The sequence below is a fragment of the Indicator indicator genome, chromosome 1 (genome assembly GCF_027791375.1).
Source record: "Indicator indicator isolate 239-I01 chromosome 1, UM_Iind_1.1, whole genome shotgun sequence".
Classification (NCBI taxonomy): domain Eukaryota; kingdom Metazoa; phylum Chordata; class Aves; order Piciformes; family Indicatoridae; genus Indicator; species Indicator indicator.
The window spans coordinates 93,697,936-93,721,209 of record NC_072010.1 but is presented as its reverse complement, the minus strand read 5'-3'; the positions used below and the strand labels follow the sequence as shown (position 1 = coordinate 93,721,209).

Below are 23,274 nucleotides of genomic sequence, written 5' to 3'. Positions count from 1 at the left end.
GTGTGGTTCTGTATTACATAAAACTAAAAGAGAATCCACTTCCTGATGCATCACTCTTGTGAAAGCTGACAAAAGATGGAGGTTGTAGGACATCAAAATATACAGTTTAGCAACAACAATACAGCTACTGTAACAGATCACATATTAAGGCCAGGGATGGCTTACCTATCAAAGAGGGAAGACCAGGGCAGAAGAAAAGGCAGCAAAATCAGAGGGTCATGTGTTTTTTAAAAGATGCTTTCAGGAAGAATAGCAATATATAGGTATTGGAGCACTCTTACAGTAACTGTAATTGTGATAACTACTTTGCTACTAGAATAGAAAAATGCTGCCATAGTCTCCTGATGACTTCTTAAAGGCAGTAACAGCTAAAAGTAGGCTTCCAGATGGGAGACTGGAAAGCCATCTGGTGACGGATGAGACTGTAATCGTTCTGTTTCACTGGGGTAATAATGAGGGTAGTAAACTACCTTTTGGTGTGTCTCAAACATGCTCTCATAGAGAGCTATGTCTCCCCTCAGCCTCCTTTGCTCCAGACTAAACAATCCCAGTTCATTCTGTTGCTCCTCCTAATATCTGTTCTCTAGAACCTTCAGCAGCTTCCTTGCCCTTCTCTGGACCCACTCCAGAAACTCAATGTCCTTTTAATAGTGAGGGCCCCAGAACTGAACCATCAGAACTGTCCTTATCAGTGCTGAGTATAGGAGCACAATCATTTCCCTGGTCACACTATTCCCGCTATAGGCCAAGGTGCTGTTGTCCTTCCTGTCCACCTGGGTACATGATGGCTCATGTTCTGCGAGCTGCCGATCAAGGATCTTTCTGTGGAAAAGCCGTAGCTGGCACATCCAAGCAGCCTAAAGGAAAGAAGGGCTACGGGATAGCTCGGAGGTTGAGAAGGGCAGTTTCAGGAGCAATCTGCCCATGAGGCCGAACCCGCGAAAGAAGAACGGGCGATGCCCTGAAGTTTGAGCCACGGGCAAGACCGACCCAACATTATTCCTTCGCGCTCCCACTGCGCCCATTGCGCTGTAACTCCGCCCCTCCTGGGGGCTGCCCCTCCCACTCCCGCCGCAGCACTGCGCGTGCGCGTCACGATGGCAAGGACTGGCGGCTGCGCGCCTGCGCAAATCTGCCCTGTCCTGTTCCGCCTTCTCCTTCCCCCTCCCCCCCCAAATTCCTTCCTGCCTTTCCCATGGCGACACGGAGTGGCCTGGTGCGGGCCCTGCACCGCGGGAACCTGGGCCAGGTAACCGGCTTGGAACTATTCTTTTGTCATGCGTGGGCGCTGGGTCTCCTTGCCGGTCTCTCCCCGGGAGCGGGGCCTGGGGCGGCCCAAGCGTTCTCCCGCCTCTCCTGCGGGGGACTGGCGCTGCGCATGCGCCAGGGAACGACCCGGGCGGTGGGGGCTGGGTTATGCCGGCCTGGGATAGTTCCTGTTGCTACGTACGGTGCGGGCCTCTCGATCGTTCCCGTTTTCCGGCTAGTTCTCTTAGCGCAGGAGCTGTAGGGGCTTTTATTCCGCGAGGGAAGCCTGCGTCAGCACGTGTTGGGTAGAGGTGGCAGCGACTGCTCCCTCCGCGCCTGATCAGGGCATCCTGGCCTGTATCAGCAGTAGCGTGACTGACAGGTCAAGAGAAGTGTTTGCACTCTGGACTGAGCACTGATGAGGCCACAGCGTGAGCCCTGTGTTCGTTTTTGGGGGTCCTCACTGCAAGAAAGACATGGAGCTGGTCCAGAGAAGGGCAACAAAGCTGATGAGGGATCTGGAGAACAGGTCGTATGAGGAGCAGCTAAGGGAATTGGGGTTATTTCGTCAGGAGAAGAAGAGGCTGAGGGGAGACCTCGCTCTCTATCACTCCCTGAGAGGAGGTTGTAGTGAGGTGGGTGTTGGTTTCTTCCCCATAGTATCAAGTGATAGGATGAGACGAAATGGCCTCAGGTTGCACCAGGGGAGGTTTACACTGACTATTAGAAGAAAGTTCTTGACTGAAGGAGTTCTCAAATCCTGGAACAGGTTCCCCAGATTTGTGATTGAATCTCCATTCCTGGAGGCATTTCAAAGAGGCAGAGATACGGTGCTGAAGGACATGGTTTAGTACTTGGTAGATTTAGATACCGGTTGGACTTCGCGATCTTAAAGGTATTTTCCCCCCAGAATGTTTCTATGAGAGATGGTTTGCAGTTTCTCGGTGTTACTCATGCTGTCTGTGACCTTGCAGCAACTGAATTCCTTCTGTTACCCTCAACCACACAGTTATTCTGTGAATTTCCAGCTAAAATACTAATACATGAAAAGTTGGTGTGTATATAGCAGTAAGCCCAAGTAAACTACAAGTTGCAGAAAATGTTTTGGTTATTTCAGAATTAGGATCTTTTAGGTTAAACTTAAGAAATTGAGTCATATTTCAGTTATCAAGAAAGCTAACAGCCTGCAAATGACCTTGATTCCACCCTTACTGTTGACAAAGCAGAATGAGAGGGAAAGAGGAAGAACCTGTTATCCCCTATGAAACTTTCAGAACCACTCTTTTATTTAGTAACTGTATCCTTCCTACTCGGTGTTACTATGAGCAGACATGAGGTTTCCACTTATTTTTTTACATTTCAGAATTCATCTGTGTGTATGACTACTTTTAATTTTGACGTTATAGAGGACCTAAAGAGTCTCCAAATGGCATATGCAATAAGCTTGTCAGATGTTTCTGTTCCTTTGGGTGCTCTGATTTGATTTTGGTCCCTGTATGTTTGTCAAAGCAGTCAACATGCAGATGTTGCCAAAATGCCTCAAAGCACTCCTCATTTTTAGAACAAGAATTGCAAATTTCCTTGAAAAATATTGAAAGGTTTTGTATTTGCTTATCTTTCCAGCTACTTATGGTGGCTCTTTGGAATCCATTTAGTATCCTAGCAGGCATTCTCCCTGCCTTCAGTCCTCTAGCAAGTGATTCTGGTTTATCTTGGGTAATAGAGAAATCTGCTGCAAGTGAACCTGGCTCTGTTTTACATTCATATTTGCTCTGACATGTACTTTTCCACTGCTGAGCCATCCATTACTTACCAGGTGCTTTGTCACCTGCATACTGTTACCTGACATCCTTAAGACATGGTATGTCTGAGAATGTACTTCTATCATATTACTCTAAATGCTTTAATTAAAAAAAAAAAAAAACACACCAAACAAAAAACCACCAACCAACCACAAAGGCCAAAGTTGGTGTTGGCTTATGTAAATTCATACCACTCACTCCCCAAACCCAGTAGCAATTTATGTTGTTTCTCTGATTTCAGATTTGCTTTTTGGGCTTTTTTCACTTTTCTCTCTCACTTTAAGGGCCTTCAGATGTCTGTCTGGAAAGAGTTGCACTGGACTTGCTGTGATACTTCAGTGCTTCTTCAAAAGATTTGAAGAAGAAAACCTAAAACCTGTCTTCCTAACTTTGTGTTGTTTCTGATGCCGGACTGGGCTTCAGAGTAATTCAGCTATTAAGGCAGACAGCTTGTAACAGATCATGTATTTGCTGTATGCTAATGAGAAATATTCAAATTTCAAGCTGGAAATGTGTTTGTTTTCAAGCTTGAGTAGGGTATAACTACTGACATCTTTACAGCTTTGATCTGTAAGCACAAAGGTGTGAGTTCAGTGGTTTCAGCTTTGTTTCACCATTTTACATTTCCATCGTGCTGCTGGATTTATCACACTGTGGAAGAGTTCCTCTGTACTTTTCATTGTACATGTTTCTAGTACACAATTAGAATATGTATGCATGAAATATGTGGTTAAGGAGAAAGTAGCTTTTCCTTGAAACATTAATTAATTTATATGTGTATCTTGGCTTTTACGTGCTTGTTTTCAGATTCCTTGATTTACTGTTCTTCAGTGGTCTCTAAGAGTTGTAGAAAGTCATTTTATTAAGTCTGTTTCTTTGATGAGATGGGAACTAACAAGTGCTCTGGGGACTTACTGATAGAATTCTGAGAAATTTGACTATGGGCATAACCTGTTAGTAGGAAAGTTTAATCTAAGATGAATCAGTCATCTGCTGGTGTTTGACCTCATAAAATATGAATTAGGTTTAGTCCTGTCAGCAAAGCTCTAGAAGTAGTTGCTATCAATGTAAGTGTTCAGGTAAATCTTACTAAATCAAGCCTCATGTTCTGTCAGTCAATGTCATGGGTTAGCTGTTACATCAGTATCTTCAACTAATCTTTATAATCTCACTGTTGCCAAAACAAATCATTTAAGATCAGAAATGGCCAGTGGTCAGATCCCAGCATGTGTAGGCTTCCATTTCTCTAATTCTGACCATCATTTCTAAACATAACAGCTGATGATGGAAAGAATCTAAATTAAGTCAATATAAGGAACTGCTTGTCCTTAGGGCAGAAGATCTTACCTGTCAGCAGTACTACAAATGCTAGCAACTAACTATGGAGCGTTTCTGTACTAGTGTAAACTCAAGCTTTTGGACAGGGTATTTCTTTTTCTCCTCTATACTCCATAATGGACTTCTACTTTGTTCAGAAAGGAGCCTAGTCAGCATTGCATACAGCCCTTTCAGACTCACTGTTCTGCACAGCTCCTGCTACATTGTATGTTTGAGACACACCAAAAGGTAGTTTACTACCCTCATTATTACCCCAGTGAAACAGAACGATTACAGTCTCATCTGTCACCAGATGGCTTTCCAGTCTCCCATCTGGAAGCCTACTTTTAGCTGTTACTGCCTTCAAGAAGTCATCAGGAGACTATGGCAGCATTTTTCTATTCTAGTAGCAAAGTAGTTATCACAATTACAGTTACTGTAAGAGTGCTCCAATACCTATATATTGCTATTCTTCCTGAAAGCATCTTTTAAAAAACACATGACCCTCTGATTTTGCTGCCTTTTCTTCTGCCCTGGTCTTCCCTCTTTGATAGGTAAGCCATCCCTGGCCTTAATATGTGATCTGTTACAGTAGCTGTATTGTTGTTGCTAAACTGTATATTTTGATGTCCTACAACCTCCATCTTTTGTCAGCTTTCACAAGAGTGATGCATCAGGAAGTGGATTCTCTTTTAGTTTTATGTAATACAGAACCACACATTCCAGCCACAAAGGTTGGTAAATACTTTCTTTTTTGGTACTAGAATTTGGTCACTTGTTTTCTAGCACTGAGAGTTGGATTTGCTGTAGTGAACTCAGGACAGTGACTCCAGCAGGGACTGTTTGGTTCATACAAAGACAAGATTGCTTTGCATCTCACAGTCCCAAGGATGCTGCCTCTGCCTCTTGGTGAGTGCTGCACAGAAACCAGCATTAGTGAATGTTGAGTGAAGCCCACTGCAGGGACAAGAACTTGAAATCAAATAAGTCTTAGCTAACATGTTGGTAATCTTAGCAGTTCATTAACCTGATCAAGTTCAGCAAATGCAAGCATGGAGTCCTGCAACTTGGAAGAAATAACTCCCTGCACCACTACACGTTAAGGGTTGCCCTGTTGGAAAGAGGTCAGTGGAGTAGCGAAAAACCTGGGAGTGCTGGTGGACAGACTCACTATGAGCTGGCAATGTGCCCTTATAGCTAAGAAGGTCAATGGCATCCTGCAATGCCTTAAGAAGAGTGTGGCTACCAGATCAAGGGAGATTTTCCTCCCTCTTTCCTCTGCCCTGCTGAGGCCACACCCTGGAGTATTGTGTACAGTTCTGGGTTCTCCAGTTCAAGACAGACAAGGAACTAACGGAAAGAGTCCAGCGGTGGGCCACAAAGATGCTAAGGGGATTAGAGCATCTCTGTGAAGTGGAGATGCTGAGGTATCTTGGCCTCTTTAACCTGGGAAAGAGAAGACAGAAAGGGCATCTTCTCAATGCTGATCAGTAGCTAGAGAGTGGAGGTCAAGAGGATGGGGCCAGGATGTTTTCAGTGGTGCTCAGTGATAGGACAAGGGTCAATCGGCACAAACTAGAACACAGGAGGTTTCACTTAAACATAAGGAAAAAATTATTTCGTGTGAGGGTGCAGGAGCACTGGATCACACTGCCTAGAGACATTATGGAGTCTCCTTCTCTGAAGACTTTGAAAACCCAGCTGGACATGTTCCTGTACAATTTGCTCTAGGCAAACCTGCTTTAGCAGAGGGGCTTGAAATAGATTATGTCCAGAGGTCTCTTCCAACACCAACTCATCTGTGATTCTCTCACTCTGTGTGAATGTTTTTTGTTTCTTTACCGCAGTTACCTGAAAAATGCCACAAGATAGATCACTCTAGGTAGCTTCAGTTCCTCTAGCTTGCTTTAGAGTTTGTAACCAAAAGTGGTGCTCCCATCCCTGGAAGTGTTTCAAAGATGCAGAGATGTGGTGCTGGGGGCCATGGTTTAGCACCTGACTTGGTAGAGTTAGCTAATGGTTGGACTTGATCTTTTCCAACTTAAATGATTCTATGATTCTTTATTTGTATTTTTGAAGACAGGAATGACATTGGTCCTTTTTTGGTCTTTTGATACTTTGCTAGGCCTCTGTGAACCTCAGTGATTCTAGGCAGTATTTTCAGTACTTCAAAAAAGGGATCTTCAGATTGGTTTGTTCTGATGAAATTTGATTCATTTTTCGAGGAAGTATTTTTCTTTCTCTTATCTCAGGCCACCTGGTTGTTTCTGCCCTAGTCAGGTTAATGACTGGTCATGTTTCGCAATTTTAAATGAAGATGGCTGTGAAAAAGACAATTAGATAAAAATTGAAGGGTTATTTTAGAGAAGTCTTTTTTCCCAGATTGCAAATTAAATCTTGACATTTTTTACCTATAGTTACCAAGTGGGTTCAGAGAAAGGAAGTAACTGAAATTACCAGTCCCTAATCCTTAAGGATTTCAAAGATTGTAGTTAAAGCTACAGTGGGAGAGAGAGAGCTCAAATTTTAGTTTCATTCAGATGTGTTATGAATGAAATGCAAACAATTTAAAAGTGTCCATGTTCCCATCTTTAATTTGTTGCTGTCACATAGGGCTCACTTTGCTAACCATCAATGAAACGAGTCCCCAGATGCACATAACAAACAACACACATACAGAGGTTACTGCAGCAGGTCAGCTTCAGAACATATGTCCAAGCAGTTGTATACTAATATTGATGGATGAGCAGAGAGTTTTTTAAGTGCCTGCCTTGGATTTGTGATTTCAGTAGTCCCCAGTGTAGCATCCAGGTGGTGTACCGTCCCTGGAGGTGTTTCCAAGATGCAGACATGTGGTGCTGAGAGACATGGTTTAGCACCAAACTTGGTAGAGTTAGATAATGATTTGACTTAATGATCCTAAAAGGCTTTTCCAACTAAAATGATTCTATGATCTCTTCTTGAGAGTACGAAGGGTGGAGGTAGCAAAGTGCTTCTGACAGGTTAAAAAAAGCTGGGAATGCAAATGCATGTTAGAGGGCAAAGACCCGTGCTGTGCCATGATGTTCACTATGGGCTTGTTCAGTATGTTGTCATTTACAGACCTTCAGAAAGGTCTGACTTCAGAACTGCTTTACAAATATAAGTAGTTTCTGTGTGTATTCGTGTGTAGGAATTTGAACTTTTTTTTTTTTCCCTTGTGTCCTGAGTTGGAACTTTTTTGTTTGTTTTGGTGGGGTTTTTTTGTGGGGTGGGAAATGCGTTGATTTTGTTGTGTGGGTTTTTTGTTTTGTTTTGTTGTTGGGTTTTGTTTTGTTGTTGTTTTTTGTTTTGTTTACTCTTGGTTTTGGACATAGGTATCAAAAATTACTTAGTTAAGCAAATCCTCCTGAAATCAGATGGATTTAGCAAGATGTTTCAGCCTTTTGATTAAACCTCTGGTGTCACCTATCCAGGCTGGAATGGAAGTCTTTCCTAATCAGTCATTTGTTTTTATTATTCTTATTTCTCTTACGAGGAGTGGCTGGGGGAACTAGGTTGTTTAGACTGGAGGAGACTGAGGGGAGACCTTTTTCACTCTATATGACACCCTGAAAGGAGGTTGTAGTGAGGTGGGTGCTGGTCTCCTATCCCTGGTAACAAGTGATAGGACAAGAGGAAAAAGCCTGAAGTTGCACCAGGGTAGGTTTAGGTTGGCTATTAGAAGAAATTTCTTCACTGAAAGGGTTCTCAGAGACTGGAAGAGGCTCCCCAGGGAGGTGGTTGAATCCCCATCCCTGCCTGGAGGTGTTCCAAAGACACAAGAGACGTGGTGCTGAGCGACATAGTTTGTCACCAGCCTTTGTAGAGTTAGATAATAGTTGGACTGGATGATATTAAAGGTCGTTTTCAACTGAAATGATTCTATGTTCATAGGAAGTTATTTAGTGGTTAAAAAATGTTTCATCCTCTGGGGAAACTGGCTTATCTTTCAGATAAAGCATTGTATTTGTTCTCTGTGCCAGAACAAATCCATTAGCTTGTGTATTATTTTCAGAGCTGAAGGGAAGTATGCAGTGAGACTATGTATTTCTTGCATCTTCACTGAGTTTGAGATTTCCACACAGATTTATCAGATGTTCCAGATGTAGAGACACGTCTCCTAATCTGCCATGCTTAATGCCTTGTCTCTAGTGGATTTTAGCTCCTGTTGTAGCTGTACAGGAGTGAGCCTTCATTGTAGACAGAAATGAAGGACCTCTGAGGCATGAACGGGTCCTATTCATTTCCATAATGGAGTTCTAACAATAAGGTCTGGCAAACGTAGATTGTTTTAGCAGGAAACAGCCCTTTATTCTGGCATCTTGGCAGGGCTTGGGTAGAGTCCCACCATTCTTTCCCACTCTGGCCCTTGCTTTCAATCTCTAGGCTAGGCCTGTTTTTTTAGCTCTTGAGAGACTTCTGGTTTTATTAGCTTGGGTTTGAACAGTGAGTTTAATGAAAGATGCTACTCTGGCAGTCCTGGATGTTGAAGTTTTGTGTCAATTTCTCTGCGCATATGTTGGGACAAACATTTTGTGAATTGTACAGTCTGTAGTGGATCACCTCTGCCTCTAGACTGCTGATTGGAGGTTTTGTTTTAATGCTGTTTTGTTGGCAGATAGAATTTCCATTTACTAATACAGCAAGTGCCATTTGAGACATTCAACAATTACTTTTTCCATGACATAAGTTGTGGTTTGTGCTGGGACTCCAGGGTTAGATGAACAAACATTTTGTGGAGCTGACTCAAATTATACAAGGATCAGAAACTGAAGTGAAGAAAACCCCTGAAAATTAAGTCAGTTGAGTCACTTTAGATCATATCTTTTTCAATCTCTTCTGAGTTTGTAAGTGAATTAAAATTATTTTCCTTTTGGTTATTTGAGCCACTGACGGTAACAATACCATTTTTGGAGTCCCCAACTCGAAAAAGTGTAACAGATTTTACAATTTTCTATTGCTTCTAACTTTAAGTTCTTTGAATTACACTAGAGCTTGCTTTTATTTCTTCAAACTGGCAGAAGGGAAAGCTGACATTTGCCTGATTGCTTCAGTGATGCCTGCATGATATCTGAATGGGGAATTGGTGTCGTGTGGAGGGAGCATTGAAGTGCTGGAGCACATCCAGAGAAGGGCTGCATAGCTGGTGAAGGGTCTGGAGAACAGGTCTTGTGGGGAACTGGGATTGTTTAGTCTAGAGAAGAGGAGGCTGAGGGGAGACTTCATCACTCTCTATGACTACCTGAAAGAAGGTTGTACTGAGGTGGTGTTCTGTCTCTTCTCCTTAGTATCAGGTGATAGGGTGAGAAGAAATGGCCTGAAACTCTGCTGGGTGAGGTTTAGATTGGATATTAGATAAAAAATTCTTCACAGAAAGAGTGGTCAGGCATTGGAATAGATTGCCCAGGGAGGCAGTGGAGTCACCATTCCTGGAGGTGTTCAAGAAACATGTGGACATGGCACTCTGGGACATAGTTTAATGGCCATTGTGGTGTTAAATTGATGGTTCGACTTGATGATCTTTGATGTCTTTTCCAGCCAATTCCAAACACTTCTGTGATTCTGTGTACTTACTCCCACTTTGAGAGAGAGATTATATATGTTTCTGAATCCTGTTAACTCATTTCTGGTAGCATAAACTCAGTGACAATCAAACGTTACTACTTGGTCTTTATAGTGTCATCACAGTCTGGTTGCTGACTTTTTAATTTCATTTGGAAAGGTGCTGGTTAGCCTTCAAACACATAGACATGATAGCATGTTTGTAACTTCCCAGGTGCACTGTCATCATTTTAGCTTTTGCCAGCTTCATAGAATAGAATAGAATAGAATAGAATCAAGAAGATTGGAAGAGACCTCAAGGATCATCGAGTCCAACCTGTCACCCTACACCTCATGCCTATCTAAACCATGGCACCAAGTGCCACGTCCAATCCTCTCTTGAACACCTCCAGGGATGGTGACTCCACCACCTCCCTGGGCAGCACATTCCAATGGCCAACCACTCTCTCTGTGAAGAACTTTCTCCTCACCTCGAGCCTAAACCTCCCCTGGCGCAGCTTGAGACTGTGTCCTCTTGTTCTGGTGCTGGTTGCCTGGGAGAAGAGACCAACCCCCTCCTGGCTAGAACCTCCCTTCAGGTAGTTGTAGACAGCAATGAGGTCTCCCCTGAGCCTTCTCTTCTCCAGGCTAAACAGTCCCAGCTCCCTCAGCCTTTCCTCATAGGGCTTGTGCTCAAGGCCTCTCACCAGCCTCACTGCCCTTCTCTGGACATGCTCCAGCAATTCAACATCTTTCCTAAACTGAGGGGCCCAGAACTGGACACAATACTCAAGGTGTGGCCTAACCAGTGCTGTGTACAGGGGTACAATGACCTCCCTGCTCCTGCTGGCCAAACTATGCCTGATGCAGGCCAGGATGCCATTGGCTCTCTTGGCCACCTGGGCACACTGCTGGCTCATGTTCAGGCGGCTGTCAACCAGTACCCCCAGGTCCCTTTCCACCTGGCTGCTCTCCAGCCACTCTGACCCCAGCCTGTAGCTCTGCATGGGGTTGTTGTGGCCAAAGTGCAGCACCCGGCACTTGGATTTGTTAAATGCCATCATGTTGGACTCTGCCCATCTGTCCAGCCTGTCAAGGTCCCTCTGCAGAGCCCTTCTACCTTCTAACAGATCAACACCTGCTCCCAGCTTGGTGTCATCTGCAAATTTACTGATGATGGACTCAATCCCCTCATCCAGATCATCAATAAAGATATTGAACAGGATGGGGCCCAGCACTGATCCCTGGGGGACACCACTAGTGACAGGCTGCCAGCTGGATGTGGCACCATTCACCACCACTCTCTGGGCTCGGCCCTCCAGCCAGTTCCTAACCCAGCGCAGAGTGCTGCTGTCCAAGCCACAAGCTGCCAGTTTGGCCAAGAGTTTGCTGTGGGGGACAGTGTCAAAGGCCTTGCTGAAGTCCAGGTAGACTACATCCACAGCCTTTCCCACGTCCACCAGGCTGGTCACCTGATCATAGAAGGAGATCAGGTTGGTGAGGCAGGACCTGCCCTTCCTAAATCCATGTTGGCTGGGCCTGATTCCTTGGCTATCCTTCAGGTATGCAGTGATTGCCCCCAAGACAATCTGCTCCATGATTTTCCCTGGCACTGAGGTCAGGCTGACAGGCCTGTAGTTCCCAGGTTCTTCTGTTTGTCCTTTCTTGTGGATGGGCGTCACATTGGCCAGTTTCCAGTCTTCTGGGACCTCTCCAGTGAGCCAGGACTGGTGGAAAATGATGGACAGAGGCTTGGCCAGCTCATCTGCCAGCTCTTTCAGCACCCTAGGATGAATCCCATCAGGTCCCATGGACTTGTGAATATCCAAGTGACTCAACAAGTCTCGAACTAATTCCACATGGATTTCAGGAGTACAACACTGCTCCTTGACCCCATCAACCAGCTCAGGAGGCCAGTTATCCTGAAGTCCTCCTGCCTTACTGTTGAAAATGGAGGCAAAGAAGGTATTTAGAATCTCAGCCTTCTCCTCATCCTTAGTTACAATGTTACCCTCCACGTCCAATAAAGAGTGGAGGCTCCTCTTGCCCCTCTTTTTAGCATTAATATATTTATAAAAATGCTTTTTGTTGTCTTTCACAGAAGCGGCCAGTTTAATTTCTAACTGTGCTTTTGCCTCTCTAATTTTTCTTCTACATGATCTAACAACATCCTTAAACATATCACTAGTTGCCTCCCCCCCTTTCCAAAGGCGATAAACCCTCCTTTTTTCCCTTAAATCCTTCAGGAGCTGCTTGCTCATCCAGGCCGGTCGTCTTCCCCGCCGGCTCGTCTTACGGCATGTGGGAACTGCCAGTTCCTGTGCCTTTAAGAGCTCCTGTTTGAAGTAGGTCCAACCATCCTGTACCCCTTTGTTCTTAAGGGCTGTTACCCAGGGAACTTTCTGAAGAAGTTGCCTGAACAACCTGAAGTTTGCCCTCCGAAAGTCCAAAGTGAGGGTTCTGTTACTGCTCCTCCCTATTTCCCTGCATATTGAAAACTCCACTATCTCATGGTCGCTGCACCCTAGACAGCCTCCAACCATCACATCTCCCACCAGCCCTTCTCTATTTGAGAACAGCAGATCAAGCAGAGCCTTGCCCCTGGTAGGTTCACCTAAGAGCTGCATCAGGAAGTTGTCATCCATGCACTCTAGGAACCTTCTGGACTGTCTCCTCTCTGCTGAATTAAGTTCCCAGCAGATGTCTGGTAGCTCTGACTTTGGAGTCTGCCATGTTAGCTGTGCCTTGGAAAAGAGAGGCCAACATGTCTACATTAAAAAAAGATGCCAGGCTTCCTATGTGAATCTCACCCACACTTGTAGATACTGTAATATCCCTGGTTTTAGGCAACAAGATTGTTAAATAACCCATTTTGAGTTTATCCAGAAGCAGGAACAGTTCTTTTCAGAGATTCTGCCTTAATCCTAGGTCTCATAGGCACTCACTTTTCTGCTTGCCAGCATTGCTTTTTGTATTAACAACAGTAAAGAAATATCAGGCAGTACAAGCTTTTGATGACAGAACCAAGTTATGCTCTCCTTCCTAAATATAATCCTTTTACAGACACATCAAAGTTTCTTTCAAAGGTGGTCTTTGACTTCTACTTGAATTGGGTTATCCATTTGCAAATATTTTTCTTGAAATCACATACTTGCCAAGATGTGGAAAGACTTTACTTAATAGGCATCCATAGGGTGCTTTCCGTTTGCTTGGAAGAACAAAACAGTTTCAAACGTTTCAAAGCTTCTTTGTTTATCATGTAAAGGGAATGAGGGTTCATCCTTCTGAATCCCTGACCCAATCTCATTTTGCATCTCACCAGGGCAGAGTAGAGGGGTAGGTGAACCTTTCTTGACATGCTGGCCACACTCTTCTGAATGCACCCCAAGATGCCATTGTCTTTCTTGGCTGTGAGAACACATTGGCTCATGGTCAGCCTGTTATCTGTCAGCATTGCCAGGTCCTTTCCCCAGTGCTGCTCTTCAGTAGGTCGTCCCCCAACCTGTACTGATATATTGATAAAATTCTCTTCAGTACAGTCAAGGAAGACCAACTGTGGCATTTTGGTTTGGGCAAGTGTGCACCATTAGGGAATTTACTGGGGACTTGCACCTCCTGAGGACTCTCAACAGGTTTTAAAACTTCCCTTTTCACCTGAGAGATAAATTTCAGGCAGTGTCCACAAGGTGAAAGCTTTTGAATAGCTGTGTTAATTTTGGCCCCATGTGAAATTAAGCTAACTTTTCCTTGCTACAGGAAATTGCCAAATAAAATGTCAGAGAGGAAATTAACTACTCCTGGAGTTTCTAGGACAATATTCTGAAGCAACAGAGTCATTCCAAACAAAAAATATTTTTTAAAAAACATCCCTCTAGATGTAAGTTGATAGTCTTTGTTTATATCCCATTGGGCAGTCCTGGTAGCAGCAGATTCCTCATTTGACCAGAACATATGAAAAAATATAATAAACTCTCTTTCAGCTTGAAGTCGAAGGAGGAGCAAGAATGATCAGATGTTTTTGAGAGATTGGGATACTACTGTGGTCAAAAATGTAAAAGAGAATCTTTAATTTCTCTGGGAGGGAAGTGTTTAGTTATGGGGGCATTCTTTAGTTTTTGTTTTGCTTTAAGAGTGTTACGGGTTTTGTACTTAAAATGGTTTCTTAACTTATAAGCAGATCAATGTTTCATATATCAAATAACCTCTATTTATAATTTAGAAATACAATATCCTCTTCTTTACATGTTGACAGTGACGCCTGTATCAGGTGACACCATCACTGAAGGTGTTTAAAAGACATAGAGATGTGGTGCTGAGGGACATGGGTCAGCACCAGACTTGACAGAGTTAGCTAATAGATGTACTTCATGACCATAAAGGTCTTCTGCAACCAAAATGATTCTATAATTCTAAATAGAACTCTAGTTTCTCTTCCATCCTCTTTGGTCATCACACTGACCTTTGTCCTGCCTATATAAGATCATAGACTCAGAGGACCAGAGGAGACTGAACTAGAGGTGACCTGGTTCTTCCCCTGCCCCAAATAAAAATCAGTGGCCACTGTGTCTTTATGTAGATATTTGGGGTTTTTGTTAGTTTTGGCTTTGTGTTTTGTTTTTTTTTTTTTTTTTTTTTTTTTTTTTTTTTTTTTGGGGGGTTTTTTTAGTAACTTCTCTAAGCACTCTTCTGAAATGTTTTCTTTTTCTTACTGTTGGAGAGTTTTCTTTCCATCTGTTCTGGATCTTTCTGACTGCCAGTTAAGGTCATTGTTCCTTACCCTGTTAACCATGGTCCCAAAAGTCAAATGCGGAAGACTACATTTTTAAGACTTTGGCCCTCTGCAGTCTTCCTTCCGCTAGACTAAATCTCAATTCTTTCAGGCTTCCCTCTGTGTAGTCTTTTTTCTGACATCTCTCATTAGGCTTGATTGTACTTCTCTAGGCCCTTTCTTAGCACTGTTTTGAAACACAGGACCTAAGACATGTCCCAGTGCTCCATATTGAGGCCATCCTCATCCTTAGTAGAATGAGAAAATTGTTTTGTGTCTTTTGCATTTTAATCTTACCCATTTATTTCCTTGCAGCTTTTCCTGTGTTTTACAGAAGTGGTTGTTTTGCAGCAGCATGATACTGATTTCTGCTTTCTAAACTATTATAAACCCTACAGCCTGTTCAGCAGTTGTTGCCTGGGAAGCTGGTCTCCTTCCTGTGTTTGTGCAGTTGGGTAGTCCTTTCTGTATAGATCCATGTTCTTTTGCCTGGTAGCTATCATCCTGTTTTTTTCAGACCATTTCTTGGCATGAGTCATGTAATTTTGAACCCTTATCATCCTTCCACCTTTGTGTCATCTGCAGATTTAGAGAATCCTCTTTATTTTATCATCAGGTTTGCTAATGAAGATACTGAACCCAAGAGAAAACCTGTATTTGGTGTACCTTTCCACAACCACTGTAAGCTATCAGTAAGTGCCAGTTTGTGGTGGGTTGTTGTCGTGTTGGGTTTTGGTTTTGGGTTTTGGTTTTGGGTTTTTTTGTGTGTTTTTTTTTCTTTTTTCCCCCCAGTCCATTTCTACGTGAAGCATATCTTATCTTCTAAGTGCTATTTCCCCAGCTGGTGGGAAACTGAGATAGTATTGGAACTTAATGAAAACCACAATAAAACATTTAATACTTCTCCATTCTAGTATCTTTTGTGCTACAGAAGGTTACTGGATTGATCTGACATCACTGATTCTTGAGAAATACTACTGCCTGCTGTTAGAGCTGCAATTTCCTCTCTGTTCTTTATTTGCTCCTGTGCTTGGCCAAGAACTGAAGTTCAGCTGTCTGATACAGGGTAACTCCACTTAGGTGAGATGCAGGAATGGATCATGAGGTTCTCTGCCTGCTGCTGCTGTGTCACTATGCTACTGTGCTTTCTGTCAGCTCTTGGGGCTGCAGCTGGATTAGGAGGAAGGCAGAGCTGGTGGATCTTAGAGGACTGTTTCCAGAAGACATCTATGTCTTTAAATAATAATGGCTTGGTTGCTGCTTGTTCAACCACATTGTTGAATGAGCAGTAAGTTTTTTTTCTATAGATTTGTGTCTTAGAGGTATTCTCCACAGTGTAATAAACCTGTGTCTCCACTCCCCCTCCTTTTTCCTTGTGCCACTTTCTTCAAGCAATGCCAGCAGTACTGCACCTATGTAATTTTCACACTTGAGCCTGGTGTGTGCATCATCTGATGGATTTGGAAGCAGCACGCGCTGAACTGGCCTCTGATGTTCATGCCTTGCCCAGCTGGCCAGAATATTCCTGCTGGTAGATCACCATACTTAGGTCCTGCAGCAGCCTCCTGTCAGTCAGGCACTGATTTTGTTTATCTCAGCACCCTATTCGTATAGTAGTTTTAAGAACATAATCTTAAGTCCTTTACCCATAAAGGGAGTCTGGCTGAAGTGGGCTTGATAAAACCTGCAGTCTGTGGTTAGGCAGTTTATTGCAGAAGCTTTGTTCCCTTACATTTAAAAAGGCAAGTAAATGGTTTGAGAATAATTAATGTGGGGTTGAGGCTGCTGCCTGCCATGCAGTCCTATGTATGTCTTTGAAAACCAGAAGGTGCAGTAGTAGTGCATGTGCCAGCATTGGACCTGTTCTATGACTGCACCTCTTTAGGGTATGCCTCAGCTTTGAACAAGAACCATAACATGCTGTCCTTCCAGTTGATGTGGACAACTGCAGGGAGCACAGTACAAAAATGAAAACACTCAGCCCATATCCTTCCTGAGGAAGAAATAAGGGTCTCTAAACTGGAGGAGACTGAGAGGAGAATCTTATCAATGCTTGTAACTTTATAAAGGATGAATGTCAAGAGGATGGGGCTGGGCTCTTTTTAGTGATGCCCAGTGATAGGACAAGCAGTAGTGGGCTCAAACTAGCACACACATTTAAACATAAGGAAAAACTTCTTGCCTATGAAAGTACTGAAGCACTGGATCAGGGAGGTTGTGGGAGTCTCCTTCTCTGGAGACTTTCAAAACCCACCTAGATACATTTCTGTGCAGCCTCATGAAGGTGTGATACTGCTTTATCTGAGGGGTGTTGGAATAGATGACCTCCAGAGGTCCTTTCCAACCCCTACTATACTGTGACATAATGATTTAGAATATAATCAGGGCTACATGCAGAGCACTTGAGCCAGCTCTTCTTTTTTGCAGAGTGCTGGCTGCTAAAAGTCCCATAGACAGAGTTTGTGTAACCTGCTTTCTCTCTGCACAGGAGGAAAAGGTCCGTGATAGCTTCAGGTCCAGGGGTACGTTCTGTTGTGTGGTGGTGTGAGCTGTGGCAACCTGCTGTAGATAATCCTTGGAGCTGTCAGTACAGCTGTCACGAGCACGTTAAGTGGCACATGGAGCTCATAAAGGGAAATGAGAGAATACGTTTGCAGGAGGCAGCAATACCACATTAAAGAATCCATTTGCTTAGTCATCTTTAACAAGGCAGCATGAGAGGGCAGCCTTAACCCCAAATGCAGTCATACTGTATTCTTTTGCTAGCCCTAGAGGGCAGAATTAAATTTAGAGGGTGGAGTTAGTGTGTGTTGTCAATAGCCCTGGCTTAAATGAGTTTCTCATTTTAAATATAAATATTAAAATCTCAAGTTTAAATGTAAATGCATTTAACGTATGAGAAAGGGGTATGAGGCAGCACTGTTTGAATATTCATTTAGTTCAGTTTCTGGGCAATGAGTTCATCTTTTCTCAGAAGCTACTTATATGAAAACTTGCTCCAGTCTAAGTATGTTTCTTTCAATGTTCAATCTTTAATCTGCAATTTTAAGAATTAACTGTGATTAAGTAGCATCAGTACCAGATGAATTTGTTGTATTGAACTACCAGATCAAGATAAAAATGTTTTAAAGGTTTCTATAGCAATTTGCAGAGAAGTAATTTCTTGAAATAAATGAAGTCTGTAGTAGAATCATAGAATTGTTTTGGTTGGAAAAGACCTTTAAGATCATCGAGTCCAACCATTATCTAATTCTACCAAGGTTGATGCTAGGCCATGTCCCTCGGCACCACATCTCTGTCTTCTAAAATGCCTCCAGCAATGGGGATTCAACCAACTCCCTGGGGAGCCTATTTTGAAAATCATTTCAAGTCAATCTAAACCTCCTCTGGTGCAACTCAAGGCCATTTCCTCTCATCCTGTCTCTTGTTACTAGGGAGAAGAGATCAGCACCCACCTGGCTCCAACCTCCTTTCAGGGAGTTGTAGAGAGCAAGAAGGCGCCCCCTCAGCCTGCTCTTCTCCAGGCTAAACAACCCCAGTTCCCTCACCTGCTCCTTGGAAGACCTGTTTTCCAGACCTTTCACCAGCTTTGTTGCTCTTCTCTGCATCTCCTCCAGCATCTGAGTGTCTGTCTTGTAATCAGGGCCACCAAAATTAAACATAGTACTCAAAGTGTGATCTTACCAGTGCTGAGTCCAGGAGGACAATCATTTCCATAGTCCTGCTGGTCACACTATTCCTAATACACACCACACATACATAGACTGCCTCTGTGTTTCCCTTTTCCTTTGTTTTTTATTTGGTTTTGGTTTTTGTTTGTTTGTTTTTGTTAGTTGGGGTTTTTTTTTATCCCTAATAACATTAATGCTTCAGTGGTCCCAGTTAGGCTTTAAAATTTCTGCTTTAGCTAATAAAATCTGGCTTGCCTGGTTTCCCTTCATTTTGTTGCTTATTAGCTGTCTGAAGATAAGTTTTGCTAGGCCAGTGCTAACAGACAAGCATATCATTTTAGCATTAAGAATTTCAAGTTGAAGTATCAATGAGGGAAATAAAAAAATTTGTAGGCAGATGCAAAAGATGCAGTATCTGGGATATTCTGTTAGCCAAAGGATTTCTTTTGTTTCTGAGGTTGAGGCAAGTTTTTAGGATTTGGGTCGTGTTTTTCTTCACTTTCTGATCCCTGTTGAGAGGGATCAAAATTTCAAATTATCCAATTTGTGTGGTTTTGTTGTGTCTGTTTGCTTACTGTTGCTCTTTCTTCCCTTTGACTTTCACATTTTCTCCTGGACAATTGAAACTTGCATGAGTTGGGGACTACTGGGGCAAAATGAAGAGCGATGGATAAAATTCTAACAAGAAGAGCAAAGTCTGTGAATGATCCTTTACTGTTTCCTGTGTTGTTCCAGCCTCATTAATCAGTGTTGGTGCTGTGGAGGCTGTGTGGTGTGTTATGTCGCCAGCACAGCAGCTTCTCTGTCCCTTTCCCCCACCCCCTGCATGCCTACACAGTGGGGAAAACTAGAGAGGGAAGCCATCAATCTTTCCAGTTGTTGATGTCAGCAGTGATTCTCCTGTTGACTTCCTGCTCTCTCTGTCATGCCCACCACCTGTGTTTAGAATTAGCTCTGATGCTGCAGATCTCACTTGGCTCTTCACCTGTTCTGCCCCAACTAAATAGCTGTTAAAATGAACCAGAGCAGCTAAATGCTATAGCATGTGAATAGTAACCACCAGTGTGGGTTGTGGGGTCAGTTTTGTTGCAGCTGCTCTTGTAATACTGTCATAATTTTCTGTAACAGTGTGCATATGGGGTCTGAAATCTCTTGCTTGTGTTTCAGCCCAAAGGTGAGCTTGCAAGCAAGTCTTTCTTTTAACGTAAAGATGAAGTTAGTTATTGTATATACTATAGATAGTCATAAGCCTGTTTCTCATTACTTACCTTGCTCAAACAGATTTATGAACGAAGTCCAAAGAAATTAGTCACTGTGAAGCTTTGTCCTTACCTTCAGTTATTCAGAGGATACAACTAAAAAAAGATTTTTTGGGATATCTGGCTAGTCAGGATCTTGAAAATCTTAAGTCTTCATCTCCCCCATCACTGATTGAGAAGCTGAGATACACTGCCTCTCTAATTGAAGGTTAATGCCGTCATTTTATGGTCTGGTGTGCCAAACAACAGGTCTAAATCAGACTCTAACCAACTAATTTTTAATGTCTACTTCTATGTAATTGTATAAATGCTTTTTTATACTAGTCCTGAGAATTGTATATTGGCAACTTTCTCCTGCTTCCTCAACTGGGTCATTTCAAAACCCACACAGAGATGAAAGTATATGTATAAGGTTGCCTTAAAATTGTAGCTTGTCTGCTGTAGTTTCATGTGCATGGTGGCAATATTTCTGTGGAGTTTTTAAGAAGAAAACTTCAAATCCTGTGGATGCTTTCACTTGAGAAGCAGTTTTCTGTTGACTGTGCCAGGCAAATACATGTATTCAACTTGTGGTCAACCCTCACAGAATTCATAAAGCTAAACATGAAAGATGTAGCGAGGATAGTAAGAATTGGCTAGCAACATGGGAGGTTTTGATTTGCGTGGGTCTTTTTCTTAACTCCAGTTAAGGAACTCTCATTAAATAAACTTCAGTGTGTGCTCTAGTTCTGGTATTTTTGTCTCATGAGCAGGGAATGAGTGTATTTTTGACTGCCTTGACAATTGTAGCTGTCCTTACTACAAGTATGACATATTGAGAAAAGCTCTTGCTTTGGTCAAGGACAGCAGTATTAGATTTTTTTTGGAAGCTATCACCTTTTCCAGTATAGTCTTTTGCATTGAAAATGGGTGAGGCCGTGTTGCAGAGTGTTGGGGCCAGACTTCAGCCATCCTGCTCTGGGACAAGAATGTCATGCTTATTCCTAATTTGGGAGCATTTTGACGTTGTCATCTTTTCTGTATAAGGAGTAGCAGTTGTTTACCTCATCATGAAAAAAGAGGTTAGGTAAGAGAACACCTGAATCATCATGGAGTTTGGTGCCAAGCTTCATAGACTCATAGAATTATTTTGGTTGGAAAAGAACTTTAAGATTGAATTCAACCATTATCTAGCTCTACCAGGGCTGCTGCTAAACCATGTCTCTCAGCACCACATCTCTGTGTCACTTAAACACCTCCAGGGATAGGGATTCAACCAACTCCCTGGGGAGCCTGTTACAAGGTTTGAGAACCCTTCCAGTGAGGGTATTTCTTCTAGTATCCAACCTAAATCTCCTCTGGTGCAACTTGAGGCCATTTCCTCTTATTCTGTCTCTTCTTACTAGTGAGAAGAGATCAACAGCCACCTGGCTCCAACCTCCTTTCAGGGAGTTGTAAAGAGCCAGAAGGTCTTCCCTCAGCCTACTCTTCTCCGGACTGAACAACCAGTTCCCTCATCTGCTCCTCACCAGACCTGTTCTCCAGACCCTTCACCAGCTTTGTTGACCTTCTCTGGACCTGTTCCAGTACCTCAGTGTCTTTATTCATTTAGAAGTGCTGTTGAGAAATGCGCTATGGTATTTGGAATTGCTGCACAGAAGTCTTATTGAGACAAAACCAATAGTAGATGTTAAACCATCTGTCATCTACTGTGCTTTTAACAGGAGTGGAGATTAACATGCAGCACTAGTGGTGTAGGTGCACACACCACACAGAGTTAAACACACGAACAGCAGGCTCACACTGTGCTTACTACAGATGTCTGAATGAGTGAGTGCCTGTGGGCTGGAGCTGCATGTCTTGTGGCTTTCACTCTGCTCCATTGGGAAGTCTTCACTCCTTTTGTTTTCATCCTTTTCCAACTCCAGTACTTTGGAGCACACAGCTTGCATCCCCTGACCTAACAGCTTCATTGAAGTGCATTCCAGCCTCATGATTTCATGGTACCAGGCAGAAATCCCCTGCCACGTTGCTATGCTGCCCGCTGCTTCTCACAGAGTGAGCAAACATGGAACGTAAACTGTCTCCAAAGGGGCAATGTTCTCTGTATATTTTTAGTGCTAGAAATCCAGGATTCCTTTAAGGGTGTTTTGTGGGGACTTTTTTTTTTTTAATACAAACTTCTGCTAACACAACGAAGTATTTCATACCACCCGATTTGCTGTAACATGTTGTTAAATGGAATCAAAGGATTTAAAGACTTCTAGTCAAATTGGTCCCCTCAGCTTGGAGCCAGCATGGGTTTGTTCTTTGTCATATATTTGCTAGTGCTTTACCCAGGTCCACCTTAGCTCAGTTTTCGTTATTGGATTTAACTTGTTTCTGCAAGTTCCATACTTTAGGTTAAGCAATCACTGAACTCAGTATAATGCTGTTACTGTTTGTTCCTCATGTTTAACTTGATATTTATTGCCCATATACTGAACAAACCTTTCATAAGTGGTTGTTTACATGTAAGCACCATTAAAGATGCCATGCTTGGTTACACAGATACTCTCTTTACTGGACAGAGAACTTTGTTCTCTTTGTATGAAACTTTGTCCATTTTACATTGTTCTCAGGAGTTTTCTGTGAAGCATATAGTGTTTATGTTAACACTGAGATGCTACTTAGGTTTATTGTAATACTCCACTATCTATAGTTATCTCATTATTGCCTTTCAAGTATTTGGGATCAGTACAGGATTAGAATGCAGAGTTCATCTTGAGACACTGATGTCTTCTGTTTTCTTGGTGAAAATCACTCTCAAATTGCCTGTTTAAATGCCACTGTTGCATTTGCACCATCTACTTGAGTATATTACAATCAAATGAGGGCACATAATTTTGCCAATACATACAATATGTTCCTAGTGATGCAATCTACAGACTGGACAGTTATCTGGTGAAGGGAAGAGGCAGATCATGAACATGTCATGGGTAGCATGTGAAGCAGGAACTGTGACTGCAAGGGAATGGAGTCTGTGTGACTTGAGGACCTACAAGGTTTGTAGACAGAACTGTTCTGCTCAGGGTGCAAGCTTTTTTTTGGGTCAAGGTATTGGCACCTCAGCAGATCTGTGCTGGCTGCACATAGATTCCCATTTCTGGTTTATGTTACCCCAGGGGGTAGAGCTGATCCTGCACTGGTGTAGCACTAGCTTCAAGGTCCCAGGAAAAAGAAGTGATAACATCAGAAGACACTGAAGAGGACACACCTTGAGTACTGTATTCAGTTTTAGGCCCCTCACTACAAGAAAGATGTGGATGTGCTGCAGCAGGTCCAGAGAGGGGCAGTGGGGCTGTTGAAGGGTCTGGAGAACAAGTTTTCTCATAAGGAGTGACTGAGAGAATTGGGGTTGTTTAGTCTGGAGAAAAGGGAGCTGAGGGAAGACCTTCTCACATTCTACAACTACCAGGAAGGAGGTTGGAGCAAGGCTGGTTTATTCTCTCTAGTAACAATCAGAAGAGAGAAAATGACCTCAAGTTGCATCAGGGGAGGCTTAGATTGAATATTAGAAGCAACCTTTTCACTGAAAGGGTTCTCAAACACTGGAAGAGGCTTGCCAGGGACATGGTTGAAACCCCATCCTTGGAAGTTTTTAAAAGATGCAGAATTGTGGTGCTGAG

General features: G+C 43.0%; 1 protein-coding gene across 1 annotated transcript in view; it reads left to right on the top strand.

Moving 5' to 3' along the window:
• Positions 1-1,239: 1,239 nt before the first annotated feature.
• The window catches only part of WARS2 (tryptophanyl tRNA synthetase 2, mitochondrial), a 48,958-nt gene continuing 26,923 nt past the window's right edge, over positions 1,240-23,274 (top strand). Inside the window, exon 1 of the mRNA XM_054386043.1 lies at positions 1,240-1,249. The gene's annotated coding sequence lies outside the window, so the exon portion shown is untranslated. The remainder of the gene's footprint in view (positions 1,250-23,274) is intronic.